Source organism: Drosophila yakuba, unplaced genomic scaffold (genome assembly GCF_016746365.2).
Source record: "Drosophila yakuba strain Tai18E2 unplaced genomic scaffold, Prin_Dyak_Tai18E2_2.1 Segkk50_quiver_pilon_scaf, whole genome shotgun sequence".
In the NCBI taxonomy this organism is placed as follows: domain Eukaryota; kingdom Metazoa; phylum Arthropoda; class Insecta; order Diptera; family Drosophilidae; genus Drosophila; species Drosophila yakuba.
In genome coordinates this window covers 93,041-112,891 of record NW_025048817.1, presented here as the reverse complement: position 1 = coordinate 112,891, position 19,851 = coordinate 93,041, and the positions used below count along the sequence as shown (strand labels likewise).

The window sequence follows — 19,851 nt, the reverse complement described above, 5'->3', positions numbered from 1 at the left end:
TTTCCCGGGAACTTTTATGTTGGGACCTCGGTTATTCTAGGGACAAATGCAGAAATAAATAACTTTACACGAAACTAAATTTTCGAACTCACTGTTTCTTAATTTCCCACACAGATATAAAAATTTAAGTTGTCTTAGCTGCAACTGGATAGCTCGTCGGTATGGCTACGATTGACTATGATTTGCATTTTATCATGCCTCTCGCCATATTCATAAACCTCTTCTTTAAGTTGTCTTAGCTGCAACTGGATAGCTCGTCGGTATGGCTACGATTGACTATGATTTGCATTTTATCATGCTCCCCGCCATATTCATAATCCTCTACTTGGGTCATTGGACATAATCCAGGCCATTTAAGAGTAATCCCGGACCGAACCGGAGAAAATTAAGGCAGTATTAGTTTTGTGATACTTTGTGATACCGCTTTACCAATAATGTTAGGTGGGCTACCACAGACATTTTTTATTAATAATGTGCTAGTTTTACGAATCTTCTTGAAACGCAATAATTACATATGTATACTGTAATATACTGTAATAGGCAAGAAATTGATAAAAATCATACACATTTTTATCTTTGTATTTTTACCATATGCAATTACTATGGTCGTAAAAAATAAGCCTTGTTTACACTATTAATGATTATTGATGTTGTTAAAAAACGCGACGGAAGGTTTAGCTTAAGCTATTAGACTTTCGATATTTGCACAGCTTTTTAAGCTCCTTTGGAAACAACATTGGCCATATACCAGCTGTCGTGTGCTAGGGTAAAAGTACATAGTCTGGGAAAGAACTTAAATTATTTTTGAATTAATAACTTTTGGTCTGAATAGAGCATTTTTTTAAATTCAGCGTGGCCACACTATCTTTCAGGTCGGCCATATTCTTCAAACTCTGTTTCGCAAAACTATGAAAATTTAAGTACTAATAAAAGTAAATGCATTAGTTGATATTTAATTATATGGAAGCATCGGAGTAATTCCATAATACTGAGCTGTGTCAATTCGTAAATTATTGTTGTTAATAATATGTTAATAGTACATCGCAATGGTACTGAAATTTGGTTTTTATCAACTTTTTTTTCTTATAAATCGAAATAAACGAAATATCAGATAGATTTTAAAGTTTTTAGCTAAAAAAATGTACTGGTATATCTCGTATATACGGTGTCTGATAAAACCGTTATTCTACATATACATATGGGCTTATAAACATTGTTTATGATATAATTGATTTCCATGTTTATGATAAATATTGTTTATGGATAATATATCTTTTTTTTCAGCTCTTAAAATCTAAGTTGAAAAAAATATAAATTTTGGCGGATTATACTGTCATTTAAAATGGGGGACCGTGACAACCCAACCGTACCTGTAACAACATTAGCTGGTTTAACCAGCACTTCGGATTGTAAGTATTTTTTCTGCAAAATAACATAATATGTATGCACATGTTTAAAACTTATACATTTTTTCCTAATTTAAATCCAAGTGCTAAGCGAGCTACCAGTGGCGGATTCGCTGCAGAGTGCAGCGTCATTAAATAAATCTTTATTGTTTCACGCTTTGGTAGCAAAGGAGTCAAACAATTTACTTTCAATGCGAAATGAAAATCTAGTTCGACAGTTGGTAACTGCCATTGAGAGGACAAACTCTGATAATATGTTAGTTTGTTTAATTGGTTGTATAATTTCCTTTATTAAAATCATCATGTGTATTTTAGAGAGTTAATACATTGCCCAGTTGAAGACGCAGCTACTAACTGTAGTACTTATCCCGAGCTTCTACAGGGAATGTATCATTTTAGACCTGCGGTCTTCAACACTTCCATCAAAATAAGTATGTTTTAAAAAAAGCAATCATTAGTGTATTACATAAATTTAATCCACAGGCTCTCCGATCCAACATACGGCTAATGTTCGATTCGAGGCAAGGAAAATGGAAATTGATTCCTATTCAATGCCGGAATGTTATACATCACCAACAAATTTGTCGATTTCAAGTGAAGATCGATTGCAAGACCCTGAAGAATGTATCAATCAGCTAACTAGGTGGGGTTAATATTTTATTATACTACAATTCTATACAAGTTTAACATGTAATGCATTTTTCTGTTTTAGTATGACCTCAAATGAAATTTTAGAAGAATTTTCCCAAATAAATTTTAAGGAAAATCCAACAGAAAAAAAAAAAATCGATGACGTATTTAAAAACTCAGATTTAAATGCGACTAAGATACTTACACCAAATATTCAAAAAAAAAAGTCTAATACACCAGAAAGAAGTACGATGCAATCAATACAAGAACCGTTTTTTATTAATCAACAAGAAACCAATTTTAATTTAAAACATGATTTTAATCAAGTATCAACAAATGTTGGTAAAATTCAAAATATTTATCCTACTTATTCCCATGTCTTAGACCCCTCAAGTTTTAATTTAAATTCTGTAAATATTCCAAACGTGTTATATGTAGAAAGTCCACCTTTTATTGAAACTGGTTTCACTCAAACACACAACTCTTCGATTGAATATTTAAAAAAAAAAAAACCCCACGCTCATGACGTCAGCATTTCAAACCCCCAACAGTTCTTAGAAAGTACCAACTTACATATGGTTAATAAAAATTCAACGTACCAAACAAACCAAATTGCATCAACAACTACATCGACATCTACTTCATCAAGTGGCAAGTCCCAGGTCCGGGTATGTATAAACCGCCTTAGCATTGAGGATTCTCGCCTTATGCAACAGAGTATTAAAAAGTTTGTACAAAAGTCACCAGAATTGGCTAGAAGTATGGGGTTACTACAAGAAACGTGTCAGCAGCATGAAAAATTGAATATTCTGCCTTTGAATGCCGAAGAATGTGTATCAATGAGTGGGCTTCCAGTACAAATAATACAGTCAAAATCCCTATTGATACATTTTCTACTATAAAAGCCGATGAAAAACGATTCTCTGCGAAAAGAAAACTTGCCGTATCAATTGGTGACATACCACCGGAACAAATATGTAAGTAATAATTCTTAAATAATGTATAAAAAAACGAATTAATTAAAATTTTGTTATGTAGTTTCAAAGCCTAAAATGCGTAGGGTCGAAAGAATAACACCTCTTTCAAACACAAAGTGTGTAAAGGAAGAAGTCACTCGATCGCAAACATATCAACAATTTATTCGAAACATGGATCATATAATTGAAATATTAGACGAAAGTGAATCTCCTAACTTCGACACAGGTAAGTGAAAATGCTGTGTTAAAACTAAAAAATATTTAATTAATATAAAATATTAAGACTGTAATTATAAATTGTTCAGATTTGGAAAGTGTGAATGTAGGTTCTGTATTTCTGTAATTAACATTCTAAAGGTTCTTTTTTTTATTGGAGGTTTATGTTTTTAAATTGAAATAAAAATTAACAGGTTGCGGTAGAGAGCAGATTTTTTTTATTTCAGAGATAATTGGATGGCCATAATTAATGGAATATATGCAACTTCGGGCAAATGGCCTCAACGGGTGTCTTTCAGAAATCCCGGAAGTCTAATAATCGACAATTTCAATACTCTCGACATTTTTCAAGCATCTGAAGTCGTATGTTGGCAATAGCTCTTTCAATGTTGGCCTCTAGGGCCGGAATGATGGTGGGCTTAGACCAACGACCTTCACAAAAAATAATCCAATGGTGTAATATCGCACGATCTTAGAGGCCTGTCTTGTTGAATCCAAATGTCTCCTATACCATTTTTACGCAATTTTGGAAACAAAAATTCGCGGATGATTCCACAATGTCGATGAATGTAACTCCTGTGCACGGTGACGAATCGATGAGTTCGAGTCTTCTAAAACACTGGCCTCAAAGGCTACAATATTTTCATCAGTGCGCACTCTGCAAAGTCCTAGTTGGTGGCCGGAAGTCAAAAACAGTGAATTGGGTGCGAGACCTCTTCGATGGTATTGACATTTTTAAATAAGCTTTATCAGGGAGTCCCGCTACCAATTTCAATGCGATGCCTAAGAATTCCAAGCTTCTGGCTATCCTGTGACGCACCTTTAATGCTTGACAAACTTGTCTCTGGAGTCTGTAAGCTTAATCTCAACATTCTAGCTTTTGCAGTTCCTCAAATCTCGACGTTCATACAGACATGGCCAGATCGACTCGGCTATTGATCTTGATCAAGAAAATATATACTTTATATGGTCGGAAACGCTTTCTTCTGCCTGTTACATACTTTTCAACAAATCTAGTTCAAAAGTTCTCTACGAGTAATATATATTTTTTTAAAAGAGTGGGCGTTGCAGATTTGGACTGTTTGTGGGCGTGGCAAAACGTTTTTCTGCATATGCGATCAACGCCGATTTATATCCACTACTAAATAGGCAGTTCCACAACATAACTGCTCAAAATCATCTCAAAGTCGGGTCGTACTCCGTCGCTTTTTGCCATGCATTACTAGAATCTTAATGCTTGGTCTTAACACTCTATTATTAGGAAATATGTTTACAAAAAAATATACATCACAATTCAGGATCATTAGTCAAGTCAAACTGGACGTGTACGTCCATTTTCCCGTCTGAACGGTAACCATACAGATTCTAGAGACGCATCGCCCAAAACTGTCACGCGCACATGTTTTAAAATATAGATATACTAGATTCTTTGAAAAGTATGTAACAGGCAGAAAGAAACGTTTCCTACCATATAAGGTATAAAAGTTAAGTTAAGCCGGACACACCGAGGACTCAGAAAGAAGACATTCCCAGCGTTTGGGGCCGCAAAAGACATCCATATTGGAGGAATAAGGTAATTTATATATTCTTGATCAGAATCAATAGCCGAGTCAATATGGCCATGTCCGTATGAATTAGGGTGTTTTGATATTTTATCATTTTTGTATCAGTCTTGTAAATTTCTATCGGTTTGCCATTAAACTTTTTGCCACGCCCACTCCAACGCCCACAAACCGCCAAAAACTGTCAGTGTCAAAGACTATCCTTCGAACTTCCTCTAGCTGAGTAACGGGTATAAGATATTCGGGGAATCGACTATAGCGGAATATTAAAACTTTTTCAAAAGTGTGGGCGTGGCAGTTTTGGGCGGTTTGTGGGCGTTGGAGTGGGCGTGGCAACATGAATCAACAAACTTGCGCTGCGTCTATGTCTCTGGAGTCTGTGTGCTTAATCTCAACTTTCTAGTTTTTGTTTTGGGACATATATAATGGCATTTGGAGAATTGTAGGCGATTACGAATAAAATGTCTGATATGGGGTAATCTTGCAAGATGCTGTTTTCTGTTTGTCATAAAACTAGAATTTCAACTTCATTTCAATTTTGGGAGTCGGTGGATAAGGTAATGGATACCTATTTCAAAGAGGCTTTGAAAAATTCCCAAAATGTTATTGAAAGGTACGTGGTCTACGTATAATAGATCTGAGCAAATGTCCCCTTTTAAACACTGGTTGATGTAAAAGAGTTTTTTTGGTCTCACAATCGTATGAAAATATATTATCTAGGACTTTCGAGTGGGTTCAAGGACATATCTACATATATATTTGATTCTATGTATAAGCCGTTTGTGTGACTTTAATGTAGGATTTGAATTGAAAATTATTAAACTGATTTAGTATTCTAAGCTTAAAGGTTGTGGGGACGTTCTGTATAATGGAGCAGGAGTAGGAAATGCTTTCCATACCTGTTGTGGAACCTTTAAGAGAATTAAGAGCAGATAGCAGTTCAATGTAGGAAACGTTTGTTTCTATTTGTTAGGTTGGTTAAGGCGGAGGGTAATGATTTCCTGTGTTTTGCATTGACTATTTGTATTTGCAAAGGTGGAACTTGTCGTTCTGTCGTCAATTGTGATTATAGGACGACGAAGGTGTCATCTACTTCAGAGCATGCGGTTGTTGTTCGGGTGAGGGGTTTGGTAAGCCGTTTAATGTTTGCCCACATTCTCGATCGGTATGATTTTGGATGTATTTGAGAGGTGAATTTTATAACAGCCGTATTTAGCTTCTTTATTATACCCGTTAATCGTAGAGTAAAAGGGTATACTAGATTCGTTGAAAAGTATGTAACATGCAGAAGGAAGTGTGCAATGGAACATTAAAATAAAAATGGGAAAGTGGTCGCTACCATTGAGGTCGTCAATCACTTTTTTTTGTTTTTTGGGGGCTATTTTAACAGAGGTAGGGGTCTATATTTTTTGTGAGTTAAGAAGTGGGGTGGGATTTGTCGTTTAGGAAAGCCATCTTTAAACTTAGCGATGCCGATAGTAAGTAATACTCTTAAAGTCACCTAGGACAAGTGGGGGTAAGTCATTTTTGCAGGTTTCTCAGGCAAAATTTGTAGTTAGGTGATATGTACAAGTAGATATTATGTTAACGTTAGTTTTGGAATTGGTTAAAATTACAATCGCTTCAAAGTCAGAATTGAGTTGATGTTTTGTGTAGCAGAATGATTTGTGAACTAGAATGGCTGAGCCTCCGAATTCATTTGAGCAGAAGCTGCAATATATTTTAAAATTGATGGGAATCAGGATAGATGTTTCATAGAATAGATGGGTTTCCTGAAAGGCAATAAAATGTGTATTTAACTATTTGATTAGTGTAGGGAGTAATTACTCCTATTGTATTTAGTGTTTCATTGCATTAAAGAAGTTTAGTGGGGAGTTGGGTAGCAAGAGCCACTCGAGGCGTGACCTGGTAAGTTTTTGCTTATTTATTGTGAACCTTATTTAAGCGCAGTGATCATGCGGTTAGTGTTATTAATGGAAAGGATTAAGTGGGAACATAGTTATAAGCTTATGGAATCTAGTTTATTACCATTATAAGAACTAGGATCAGCGTATTACGTTAGTCTCCTAAAGATAGTAGATACTAGTGTCAGGTTGTATTAACATATGGCTCTCTTTTTTATTATTCATTAATATAATCTTTGTCCAAGTTCAATACAAAATATATCCCTCGTTTATCTAGCAGCACACATACGTCCGCCTTCACTGTCATCTCGAATGCAACTACCTCTCCTACTGCTCGACATTCTGTCGTCGGTTCGTCGATATCCAGGTTTGAAATTAAGGAACACATTGGACTCCGAATTGTCTATTGACATTACGTTACATTAGCGCCGTTGAGTAACAGTGTGGTCTGGCAGATCTTCCACAATGTAGGGATCGTTTTTCAGGACCTATGTTACTACATACGGTCCCTTATACGGAGCATCCAATGTGTGACTCTCCTGTAGCCGTTGGTACGAAGCAAATGACGACTAAATTGTTTACTTCGTATTCCGTTGTGCGTGCTTTAAGTCGAACCTAATTTTCCATTTCTTCTACTCGATTGTAATATTTGCTGCTGCTTGCTGTCTTTTCATTTCAATATCCGATTTGGAAATGGAATCATCTGATAGTGCCTGTAATAGACGGTTGTCACGTCTCTTGGTGTTAAAGTTGAAGACTAAATCTTCTGGTCCCATTCTTTAGTCTTTCTGTGCTGGTCCTTAAACCATTTAATAACGTTTTATTCGTTCTTTCAGCTTGCCCGTTAGCTCTGCTGTTTTGATGTGCTGAATACCATGCTCCTTTATAAAATTCTCAAATTCCTTTTACGTAAATGCTGTTCCGCGATCTGAGATTATGTGATTCAGGTGACCAATTACTGCAAACAGCTGCTGAAGTGCTTTAATTTGGCGTTGTCTTCGTTGTTCGTGTTGCTGCCAAAAACGTGTTATTGATGAATACAATAACCAGAATGTGAAGATTTCCACTTTTGCTCTTTGGGAACGGGCCTATGGGATCCATATTTATTGCACGGAATGGTACCGTGTCGAATACATGTGACCCTTCAGGCTTGCCTCCTTTTACTTTGTATATACGCCACTCTGGGCACGAAGATATGTACGAGTTCATATATCTCCTCTTGCGTGGGAACCAAAAGTTCCTTTGAATAAGTTGGATTGGTGCCGTATTGTCCGGTCCTAAATCGTCGTAGTTTGCTTTTGTAATCCTCCAGCGGAGGATTTTGCCGTTGGGCGTTTTACGAACTTTGGTTTCATTACATGGCCTTTAATATGCACTCAGTCTTCTCGTTGCCTGGCTGAATCCTGTTGTCCGTGATTACGTAACCCAAAAAAATCTTCTTCCTTTTCATAAAAGCGCCTTTGGATTGGCACGGGGTTAAGCCCTCTAACTTTACAGCATCCAGAAATTCCCTTTATATAATCTGTAATCCTCCCACCGTCTTAGATGCAATTATAACATCGTCCGTTTAATTGATAATACTCCGTTGGTGTTTCAGTTCTCGTATGATTTCCGTAATGACTTATTGGAAGACCATATGTGCGTTCACCAGACCAAAGGGCATGTCTTTATATTCATACAGTGCATCTGGTGTCATAAATGCTGTTAAATTCTTGCATCTCTCGTCAACCGGACCTGGTAGTAACCAGAGGTCATATTTATCGTCGTGAAGTATGACACATATTCGCAAAACATTCTTCATAGCACCAGGATATGGTATGGTAGGACTTCTTTTGGTACCACCTGAATTTGTGTAAATAGTTCGATTCGACCACAGATCCTCCAAAGTCTTGCAGACGTTTGACCCTTGGCTGGCGTATTGCTCTAACTGGCACTGCTGCTTCTTTAATGAGTGTGTTATCGCTGCCCGTGTCGATGAACGTTTAAAACTTTTGACCTCCAATCAGAACTATTGGCGGTTATTTCTTATGTTTTGTCTCATGCACTTGAGAAACCGTTGACGATGTTGCCTTGCAATCCTTTTCATTACGCCCAATCCTAAAACATTTGAAACACTGTTCTTTTCGTTGTGGCTCTGGGTATTTTGCGTAAAGTGCGCCAAATTATTGCATTTATAACATTTAATTGCTTTTTTCTTGCTATCAGCATCGTCGTTTTGCCTTGCATTAATCGTTGTGTCGTTTTGCTGCATACCTTGTGCAGATCTCAGATGAATTTATGAATTTATCGAAGTCTTATCAATACTTGCACGCCGTCCGATAGATAACATCGCATACAAGTATTCCATTAGTCCCTCGCTATTGCGTCGCTTGCGTCATAGCGGTATTCACCACACTTGGAAAATCGAGTGCGAATGCCGATTTGAATTATCCCATGATCTATATACCTGCATACCTGTGCATCCAGCCAAGTTTTTGCAACTCCACGCATCTTAAGTTGCACTGCAAACATCACAGCGTATCTTGTCCACGTATATACGGTTTATAGTTGCTTTACCTATGCAATGAATTGATCCGATGTAATAGATCCCTTAATGGGATCAAATTCTGGCAGAATTCCTATCATTTATTTGCTGCTTGCCAAACCTTGACCTTGAGCTTCTAGCTGTGGTGTTGAGCGGACACTTCCGCTTTGCGTCTCGTTTGGTGTGTGTGTGTCTCGATTCATCCAGCGTTTCTCCTGTTGCCCGTACGTGTGCCGTTGGCAAGTCCACAGTCCCTTGCCCTTGACCTTGTTGCTACGTGCACGCCGCGTGGACCATCGTTGCCAAGTTTGCCACCATCTCCTTTAAATCGTTGATTTCAGCTTGCATAATTGTGCTTGCGTTTTGTTACAAAATTTCGTATCAATTTCAACATTTCCTAGTTTCGTCATCAATTCGTTGATCTTTGCCGTTTTTACGGTCGTTGCAGGATCACGTCCAAATCACTTATCTTTAAGTTTGATAACAACACACGCATTTTTCTGAGAACTTTTGCTTGTGCTCTGAAATATACAATTCAATCCGTGTTCAGAAGAAGAAACAAAACCATATGTCTGCAGATACCGATGAATCCACTGGAGGTTACAATCTCCTACCACGCCGAGAACAAAAAGGCATTATTTGAAAAAGTGGTTACAGCTTAGCAATTGTAGACGAAACAGGCCCTTATAAGAGCATATGCTTGATCGTACGTCAGATTCTACGCCTGGTTATAAGGTGTCTAAGAAGCGATTTACCTTGCCTTGACATTAGGCAAAACTTAAATGACAAAAGAAATTTTTAAATATTGGGTAAAAGTCATATGTGCAAAAGTATAAAATATTTCCCTGACAACTTTAGCAGGCTTTTATTTCGGATCGTGCACCTGGGCATTCTACAAATTAATAATAATAGTAATACCTAGGATGGTAAACTCATTAATGAAAACATTTTGAAAGAGCTATAACATTAATTATGCTGCGGAAAACATTAGTAACTCATGAAAGATACTAAAGTCAACAACATGTTTAGAAAATATATGGCCAGAATGTATAAAATAACTAGTGCTGAAGTGAATGTGCTTTCAGAAATTAGAATTAACTCATTACACTGCAAGCAGATTTACAACTTGATGGAGAGACCCCCTGTAACGACCCATAAACGTAGCCATTAGCGGTTGTGAATCCTTACCATTTAAAAATTATGAACCAACCAAAACTTAGCCTATTACTTACGTGTATTGATGTGTCGGTTGCTGACCGCGCGAACGGGTAAGATCAGTAAGCACGATCTTAAAGCGAAAGTAAGCGGGATGCGTACATTGTGCCTAAAACTAAGTGAGCTTCTAGCAATGTATGTAAAATAAGTAAGGTAGTGTGACTGTTTGTTATATTAGTTAGTGTGGCTGCTTGCTACAATCGGCCTTCCTGACCGGAGAGCTCCTGATCTCTTTATATTAATATTTGACTTTTGTTTATCCATGGGCGCATATTTCCTACTGCCCAAACTCGTTTGTATGAAAGCCTAGACTGTTGAAACCCTTTACGTTCTGCACGACATATCTAACGTTACGCAAAACTTGTATTATTCTATATGGTCCTTTAAACTTAGGGATTCATTTTGTTCACACTACATACATCTCTCCATAGGATATATTGGTATTCTTGGTCTTTCTCAGCAACCTTTATTTGTCGATACATTTTTTCAATGTCAGCTACCATAATATATTGCCACTTGCGCCATTTAATTACAATATCGAATATATCCTTTTGAATCTTAGGACCAGCTATAATAACGTCATTTAGGCTTAAGTAAGCATTTGTCGTCTTTGCGGATGCGTCAAAAACTACTCGTAGCTTCGTAGTCAAGCTTCCAGGCAAGATTCCATTTACGGTTTTTATGTTCTCCATCATAATCAGGGGAAATAGATCCACACCTATCACCATGTCAATTCTGCTTGGCTCGTTGAATCGTGGAACTGCTAGCCTGTAGCCCTTCCACTCTTTGTTGATATCAATATCAAACTTTTTGCTGGGAATGGTAAAACCAATGCTTCCGTTGATGTTTGAAGCTGCTTGGAATATTTGGTTTGATCGTCAGGTGGACACTATTTTTTGATAATTGAGTAGTCTGGGAGATACCTTCGACCTCTATAGTACTTCCTTACTCTGGGAATCCTTAATATTTGTGCTGCTTCCTCTGAAATCAGCGTCTTCTGGGATCCACCGTCAATAAGCGCCCTCAACTCGTTGTAACCTCCAGCTTTGTTTCTCATGCCTTGCTTAAGGCTATTGCTGTTGATACTGCGATTTGTGTCTTCATGAAGAAGGCTGTTGTGTCTTTTGGAGCATCGATTGCATGTAATTTCCTTTCTGCAGTCGATAGCATTATGCTTTCCAAAGCATCTAAAGCACATGCTGTTCTTTTGAACGAATTTTTTTCTTTTTCGATTGATTGTGCTGTGAATTTGAGACACTTTATCGTGGCCATCCTTAGAGCAAAAGGCACACGATCTAACTTGCACTTTTCTTGTAGCAAGCTGAGGGTTTTTTGGTAATGGCATTTACTGAGTTGTATTGTTGCTCAATAAACTCTAGTACATCTTGTAAGGACTGTATAGCTCTTGCCTTTTTTACATGCTGTTCATACAGCTGCAAGGCTTCTGGCGAAAATTTCCGCAGCAGAATTTCAGCTAAAATTACGTCAGCAGAGCTTCTATTTTCCTTTTTGCTTTATGATGAATATGCTCTCGGTCGCAGTATCCAAAAACTTCCCTAAATTTTTCTCATGATGGGGCAGCAAGCACTCCAATTCCATTAATTTGTTGAAGTGTTGGGAGAATATTTTTCTGCTATTCTCATAGCATTTGCAGATAAGCTCCTACGCTGCTGCATAGCTAGCCGCTGATCCCGTTATCAAATGGCTCCACCATTTGAGCTTCTCCTTTTAAGCAGGCTCTTAAATATCCCAGCTTCCTGTGTTGCTGAGATCCTTCCTGCTGTCTATTAGTCAGAAAACAGCTCGTTAAATGTTGGCATCCTTGGAAATGAACGTTGGAAGGTCCACTTTTGGGAGTTCTGGCACGTCGTAGTTGGAACTTTTGAACTGTTCCAACTTCCTCTGAAGTACCATCTCTAGTGCGGAACTTCAGATTGCAGGATGTCTGCCTCATCTTGATCAAAGGCAGTTCTGTCATACTTGTTTTTAAGCAGTTTCAGTGTGTCCGTCACGTTGGACCAATGACTTTTCATCTTTGCCAGCTGCTTGACTAGTTCAATCTCACTTGAACTATCTAGGGTTTCGTAGATTAGGCTTATCTGTTGCCTCACCCTGTCCGCTCTTCTGTCCACCAGTTGAACCAAATTATCAACTGCACTGGAGCTCAAAGCTGATGCGGTATCAGATAATTTTGATCCACTTGGTATATTTATCTTTTCAAGTGTTTCTACCTTTATTTGCGATTCCTTGTAGCTCTTTGACAGCATCAATAGTTTTAATAAATATTTTATCATTAAAATATTGATGATCGCCAACTCCCAATTTTACCAGCGCATTGTTTTAGTAGTACATCGGACTATCAATGCTTCTATTGCTGGTATAGATGCCTTTTCCTTGATGGCTTGCAGTATTTTTTCTGCAGCTCTCCTTGGTCTTGCATCAATTTCACAGATCTTTCCGACAACATCTGGAAAACAATCACTCTGACTTTTTGTGCTTTCTGATTGTATTCTTTGGCGTGATCTGTGGAGGATTTTTTGATTGGTCGCCCAGTTGACCTAGCTGTGCCACGACTCAGAGCTGATTGATCAGCCAAGGAAAAGCAAGAACACAATGTTTCACCTTATCGTCCTAGTACTTTAAGGCGTGGTCTTATTCTGTGTTTCTTACCACTGGTGGGGGAAAACAACAGAATTTCTCGAAGGACCAAAATGTTCACACTATAAACTAATGCGTACACTTAATGAGTTCAATTCGGGTGTTTGAATCTAATTGACTCGCTACTGCGAGGCTATCGCCTTTTATTCATTCTTACATAGGTTCTTATCATCTAATTATATAACGCAGCGCTTGTAAGCTGAGATTTATTATTAAATCTATTTGAGGCCTATGATCGCGCTAATCACCTCCGCGTGGTCATATCTCTTGACACTTCGGCAATAGACCACTGCAATCGTACTTATCTGTAGTTGCCACTTATGCTGTCCCGTGACATGTTTATTGCAGCCCATAAATAGAACATATTTATAGTTTGTCTACTTATCATGTCTAAACACATGTTTAGACACATTTTTTAGATACGCCTATGTGTGAATCAAAATTCTGGATCATCACCAAATCTTCTTTTTCGTATTTATAAGGATCTTTTTTTATAATTTTAAAGTTCAAAACTTGTTGTATTCTTGCAATTTATTAATGTTTTTACTAGCTTTTTCTCTAATATTCTAAACATTTATGTCTTCACTCTTTTATTTATCTCTTTCTTTTAAACTATTTAAAACTCTGCCTACTGTTAGCCTTAGATTTTGTTGTTTTTGCATGATACAGTCGTACGAACTTTGTGAACGTGCCGATAATTTCTAATATGCTTTTGTTTGACCTGCTTTTATCAATAGGACCATAATGGTCTATGTGTACTACATCAAATTGAATATTTACTTTGGGAATGTTGTGAAGGAATCCGTCTTCTTTTCCAAAGTTTTCAGAATAAGCTATACATTTTAACCAATTGGTAATATGTATCTGGCATTTTTCTCTAACTTTAGGAAACCAGAAGATCTTTAAAATCACTTCTACCATTTTGTCTATTCCAATGTGTGCTGATTGATCCTGATAATTGGACAAAACATAACTTTCCATTTCACTCGGTACATACATATTAGGTGTTGGAATTAATTCGTAGCGTTTTACGAAAGATGACGATAGCCAACTATTCATAGTCACACACACAAAAGTAAATACTCTTATTGTGTTCATAGCAATTGTTGTGCAGTAACAAACATGTCGAAGTTTGTGCCTGAAAATCGTTTTTGCGGGAGTGTTACTTAATTATTTCAACATCCCGCCACGCACGCGGGATTTGGCCTGACGCCTATACGGTCGCCTCTGTTACATGTATTTTGGAGTACGTTGAGTGTGTCTGTGCCAGACGTTCCCGTTTTTTAGTTTTCCTGGGTATTGGCCTTTGCCATTTGTGTGGGAGAAGCGGTAATCCGGCTTGCTCACTGCATGTCCCCTCTGAAACGGTAGAACTGCTCAGTCCATTCTCAGGTTTTATCGTTTCTTCCCCCACTGACGGCGGTGATCTTCTTATATATACAAGGTGGTAGATCCTGTTGACTTTGGCGGTTGAAAGACGAATAAACAGTTGTCTTGCTCTATTTGCTTTCTCTCACTGTTTCGGTTGTGTTTGTCGGAAGCAGTATTCCGGTTTACTCGCGGAATGTGTCCGTCGACTCCGGATTCTCCTGAGAGGTGTTAGGTTCTGTAAACTGCTTCATTCTTATATCACCGGAAAACTTATTGAACGTCCGTCTTGTAAAACTGCACTTTCGGAGTAGAAGCTAGCATAACAAATACAAAACTCAAAACAATTTTTGATGTGTGGGCGTGAAAAGTTTGGTGTTTTTACGCATATGCAATGTTAAGCACACAATATATGTGAGGATAATGCAGATAACACATACAAACCAATCAAGATCAATAGCCAAGTCGATCTTGCCATGTGCGTCCGTCTGTCTGTGCGTATGAACGCCTGAATCTTAGGAACTACAAGGTGTTGGAATTAATTCGTAGCGTTCGCAGTCACACACACAAAAGTAAATACTCTGCTGGAAGCTACTGACAGCGCATCTTTAACAGTATATGACATTTCCTTATTGTGTTCATTATTGTGCAGGGGAGTGCTTATTTTATTATTTCAACGTTGCTCGATGAAGACCCGTGCCAAACACTTCTAGAGTTGTCTTCATTACTCCTATTTCTTTGAGGCGTATTCTGACCGTCAAAAAGTCGACTCCAAGTGATGTGAAAAACTCCACAATTGTTTGGGAGGAGCGTTTCGCGTAAGCCGAACGGCATTCTGAGCTATTCGTACCGTCCCATTGGTGTAGTGCACGCGGTGTATTTGATTGAAAGAACCCGTTTCTGAGATACAGTATGGTAAAAAGGACTTTTTCAGAAAGTTTATCAATGAGGTCGTCTATTGGGGGGGTAGGGTAGATTTTTTTTAGAATGTTTTTGTTTGAACGTGCATTCTTAGTTTTCCTGACTTTTTTAATATTTCTAACTCAAAGTTGCCGTCATTTCCACAACGTTCGTTATGTTTTGACTTGAAGAAAACTCGGTTGGGAGTTTGTTCCATTTTGACTTATTTAAATAATAAATTTGTGATAATTATTCAGTACTCTGTCATATTTAAATATGCTAACGCATTTGAGCAGTGCCGCAAAAAATGTCCATTATTTGAGCCCGCTTTCCTATCATTTGAACAATCATTTTTCGATCTATTATCATTTCAGCAATTTAATAATATCTATAATTTAAACAATCTTTTTTTTAATATCTATCATTTGAAAAATATTGTTCTGAATATCTAATATATTTAACATAATTTTCATCATTTGCAACACAATTTACACGATTTCTCGTTCCAAAACTGTTCCATATGCCATCGATCTGTTTGTCACAATTAATAACTCAAAATTTAGTGTTTCTATATTGATAGTGACAAAAGAAGATATTTTTCCAATTATATCTAGAGGGCTACCGTTTAAGCCAACGTAATTTGTAGGAATCTTTTCATTAATTTTAATATGTTTTGTTTTTTTCAATATGGATTCAACGTATGGCATCTTTATGAAACTAATTGGACTCCCAAAATCGATTTTGCGTTCTAAAAATAAGTATTGATTAGGTTCTAAACTAAATCTTAAATGGTCTTACATATTCATTGTTGGATACGAACTTCCTCTCAGTGCAGTTGTACACCAAACGAACCTTACTGCCACATTTGTAGCATACTTCGTGCTCCCGCTTGGGCTTTCGGCAGTCAGCGGCGAAATGCCCAATAGCGTTGCAATCAAATCACCTTTTTGTAGGCGCCGAACCAGGCCCATTCTCGATCGAAAATTTGGCACGTCCCAGAAGAAGAAAATAGCGGTTTGCGCAGCGAGACCTTAGTAAATGCCTGCAACAGCTGTGCCTGTTGTCGCAGAAGGGAGTCGGGAATCCCTTCAATGATGTTGTTAATCGGCTCTTCATCGTCCATCCGAATCTGTGTAGCCAGCACCGTTTTTTCTTTAAAATATGTTGGAAAATCTTCTGACAGTTTCCATTTCCACTCTTGAAACTTGCGTCGAGATATTATTTAGCTCTCCTTACTGTGGAAAGCTTCTCCAAGATGAAATATAAGTTCCTGAACCGGCACAGCCAGCAAACGTTTGGAAGAGTGCAAACAAATTTGAGCATGGTTCTTTTACTTGGACATCACCAGCATGGGAATTGCATCGTCACTTAGCTTTAACATCTTTGTGACTGCGTTGAGCTGTGCGATCCATTTGCTGACATTAAGGTTGTTGTTAGAAGCACAGTCGAATATCGGAAGCATTTCCTGGTCGTTGCTAAATAAGCAAACGTTAGGTTATTTTATTTATTCCTCCGATCTGGCATCTCTGCCAGCGATATCTTGATCTTGTGTGGCACCATTGCACTATGGGGAATTCGACCTGTTTTTTTGGCATAAATTAATATCTCGTAAAATATTTAAGATACGATGATAATTTTTTTGTCTATTCTTATACACACCTTTACAAACAATTTGGCAAAGTGGGCGTATCGCCGCCTTCGAACAACCGCCCACATCAGCCCCCCGCCCCCCTATCTTTACGATTTTTTTTTTCTACCCAGAATATTCTTCAGTATCTATTTTAACGTTGAAAAATAAGAAAATTTTATTTTTTATTTTTGTTCGTCATAAGGCCAGAGCCGTTTCAGTAGTAGTTTTCATATGATGTTCAACGGTCCTTGCCTTCCGTCCAGGCCGGGTATTATAAAGCTTTTTATTTCATTTATTTTTATTTTTCATTTATGCAAAAATGTGTTATGAAACATGCCATAAGTTACCTTGATTAATTTCAAGAAGACTGTCGTCGATATGCCCAACAATGCGTGCGCCACGCTACTAGGAGGGCCGCATTGAAAATTGAGAGGTTGCTACCTAATAATTTAATTTTCGCGAAAAGTCGCAAAAATTCGCAAATGAAACCTATGTGTTCTAAATAGGGAATTAATCACTCTACAGCATGGACTAACACACTTACTAAACAAATTTGAACAATTTTTTAAAACTCTATTCAAAGTTGAAATTTTATTTTGAAAGTTGGACGAGAACATCACTTGATAAATATACAAATTGTTAAGTTTACGCGCACGAACTAAGCAACATATTAGTAGAAACACATAGTACACACCTCAAGAATGAGTATACATTTCAAATTTGACGGGTTTAGGCCTTGTGGTTCAAGAAATATTAATTTTAGTAAGCACTAAAAAAAGAAGCTCTCCGATGGCATGTGCTTTGTGTTTGCAACAGCTGACTTTACAGCTGTTAATTTTAACAGTGGACTGTTAATTTAACATTTGCGTTACAGATTATAAATCTTTGATCAATTCTTAATATGTTAAAAAAAAAATTTCAAAATTTGAAACACTTTAAAAAATACATTTATGCCAAAAAAACAGGTCAAATTCCCCATAGTGCATTGTATTGTTTTTGTTTGACAGCACATTTCGATCTAATGGGGCAGCATTGTTTCGATTTTGAGCACATTCCAATTTCAACGTGTCGTTTTGCAATTGGAGCAACATTAATTGACGCTTTATGGCGTCTAATTGCGTAGAAACTTTGGGAAAAATTTACTCGCTTGCCAACTCCCAATCGCGGTGGTTGTTAAATGTTGAAATGTCATGAACAATTGCGCTTTCTTCTACCTGTAGCATACTTTTCAACAAATCCAGTATTGCTTTTTTTTATACCCGTTAATCGTAGAGTTAAAGGGTATAAAAAATTCGTTGAAACGAAGAAGGTAGAAGAAAGCGCATATGTTCATGAAACCTGCAATAGGAAGCGTTTCCGACCATATAAAGTATATATGTATATTATTGATAAGAATATACAGCCGAGTCGATCTGGCCATATCCGTCCGTCCGTATAAACGTCGAGATTTTGGGAACTATAAAAGAGAGATTCAGCATGCTGACTCCGGTGACATAGACGCAGCGCAAGTTTGATACACCCATTCTAACGCCAAACAAACCTCCCAATACTGCCACCCACACTTTTGAAAAATGTTTTGATATATTTTCATTTAATTATTAGTCTTGTAACTTGCTCTCGATTGCCAAAAATCGTTTTGCAACGCCCCCACTAACTGAAAAACTTTGCACTTCCACTAGCTGAGTAACGGTTATCAGATAGTCGAGAACTCGACTACAGCTTTATTACTTGTTTTTCTTCCATTTTCACATTCTATATCCAAATCTATATTTTGCTATAAATGCAGGGTGTCGTAACTGGCATTCACCGCACCTCGATCAGTATTTTCCTATAGATGCAGGAGTCGTAACTCGCTTCAATGTTGCATTCACTGCACATTTCCCATGCTGCACTATTAAACTCCGGTATCGGGTTGTAAACGACGTTAATCCTCGCTGGGATACTGAATGGTGGGCAAATGTGCGACCTCTAGTTGCAATGTAAGTTGGCCGGCTGGCCGTTGTAACTGCCCTTCATAAACCTAAATAATAGTTGTTTTTGATGAGAGCTTTTGCTCTTTATTATATGAATCGTCAAAACGAACTTAACGTAAAAGCTAATTTAGATGCTAAAAGCTATCTCAGCGGCCGCTGCCATAATGCAGCGCTTGCCGGCTATGCATGAGCTGGTCATCGGTCGTTGCCCTCGCCGGTTAACTTGTTAACTTGCACAAATAAACCTTAAATTTTTTTCCATTTTCCTTCCATCAATATTATTGACTTGATTCATTTTTAAAACTAATAAAAATACCTGCGCTCCGATCTATTCGTCTGTTAAATACATATACACTTCACCGTTCTTTAAATATTAATGTTTGCCTATAATTTGTTCTATTGCAGAGGATGTAGACGAAACAATTGAATGTATTTCTTCAAAACTTTTGAATTCAATGAGTACTGATGTTGCCAAGTTAAAAGCTAAGCAAGCTTTAGACTCTATACCAAAAAATAAGTTAACCCTACTTATTAATTATGCAATGCGCAACGTTTACTTAGCCCGGAATTATTTTGCTGGAACGGTAAATATTATGATCATTTATATCCTTGTTTGAACAACTAACTGTGTTAAATGAACTGTTTTTTACCCGTTACTCGTAGAGTAAAAGGGTATACTAGATTCGTTGAAAAGTATGTAACAGGCAGAAGGAAGGGTTTCCGACCATATAAAGTATATATATTCTTGATCAGGACCAATAGCCGAGTCGATATGACCATGTCCGTCTGTCTGTCCGTCCGTATGAACGCTGTGATCTCAGGAACTACAAAAGCTACAAAGTTGAGATTAAGCATACAGACTCCAGAGACATAGACGCAGCGCAAGTT

At 37.5% G+C, this 19,851-nt stretch overlaps 1 pseudogene; it reads left to right on the top strand.

Moving 5' to 3' along the window:
* Window positions 1-887: 887 nt before the first annotated feature.
* Window positions 888-19,851, top strand: part of LOC6539275 — a 92,796-nt pseudogene continuing 73,832 nt past the window's right edge.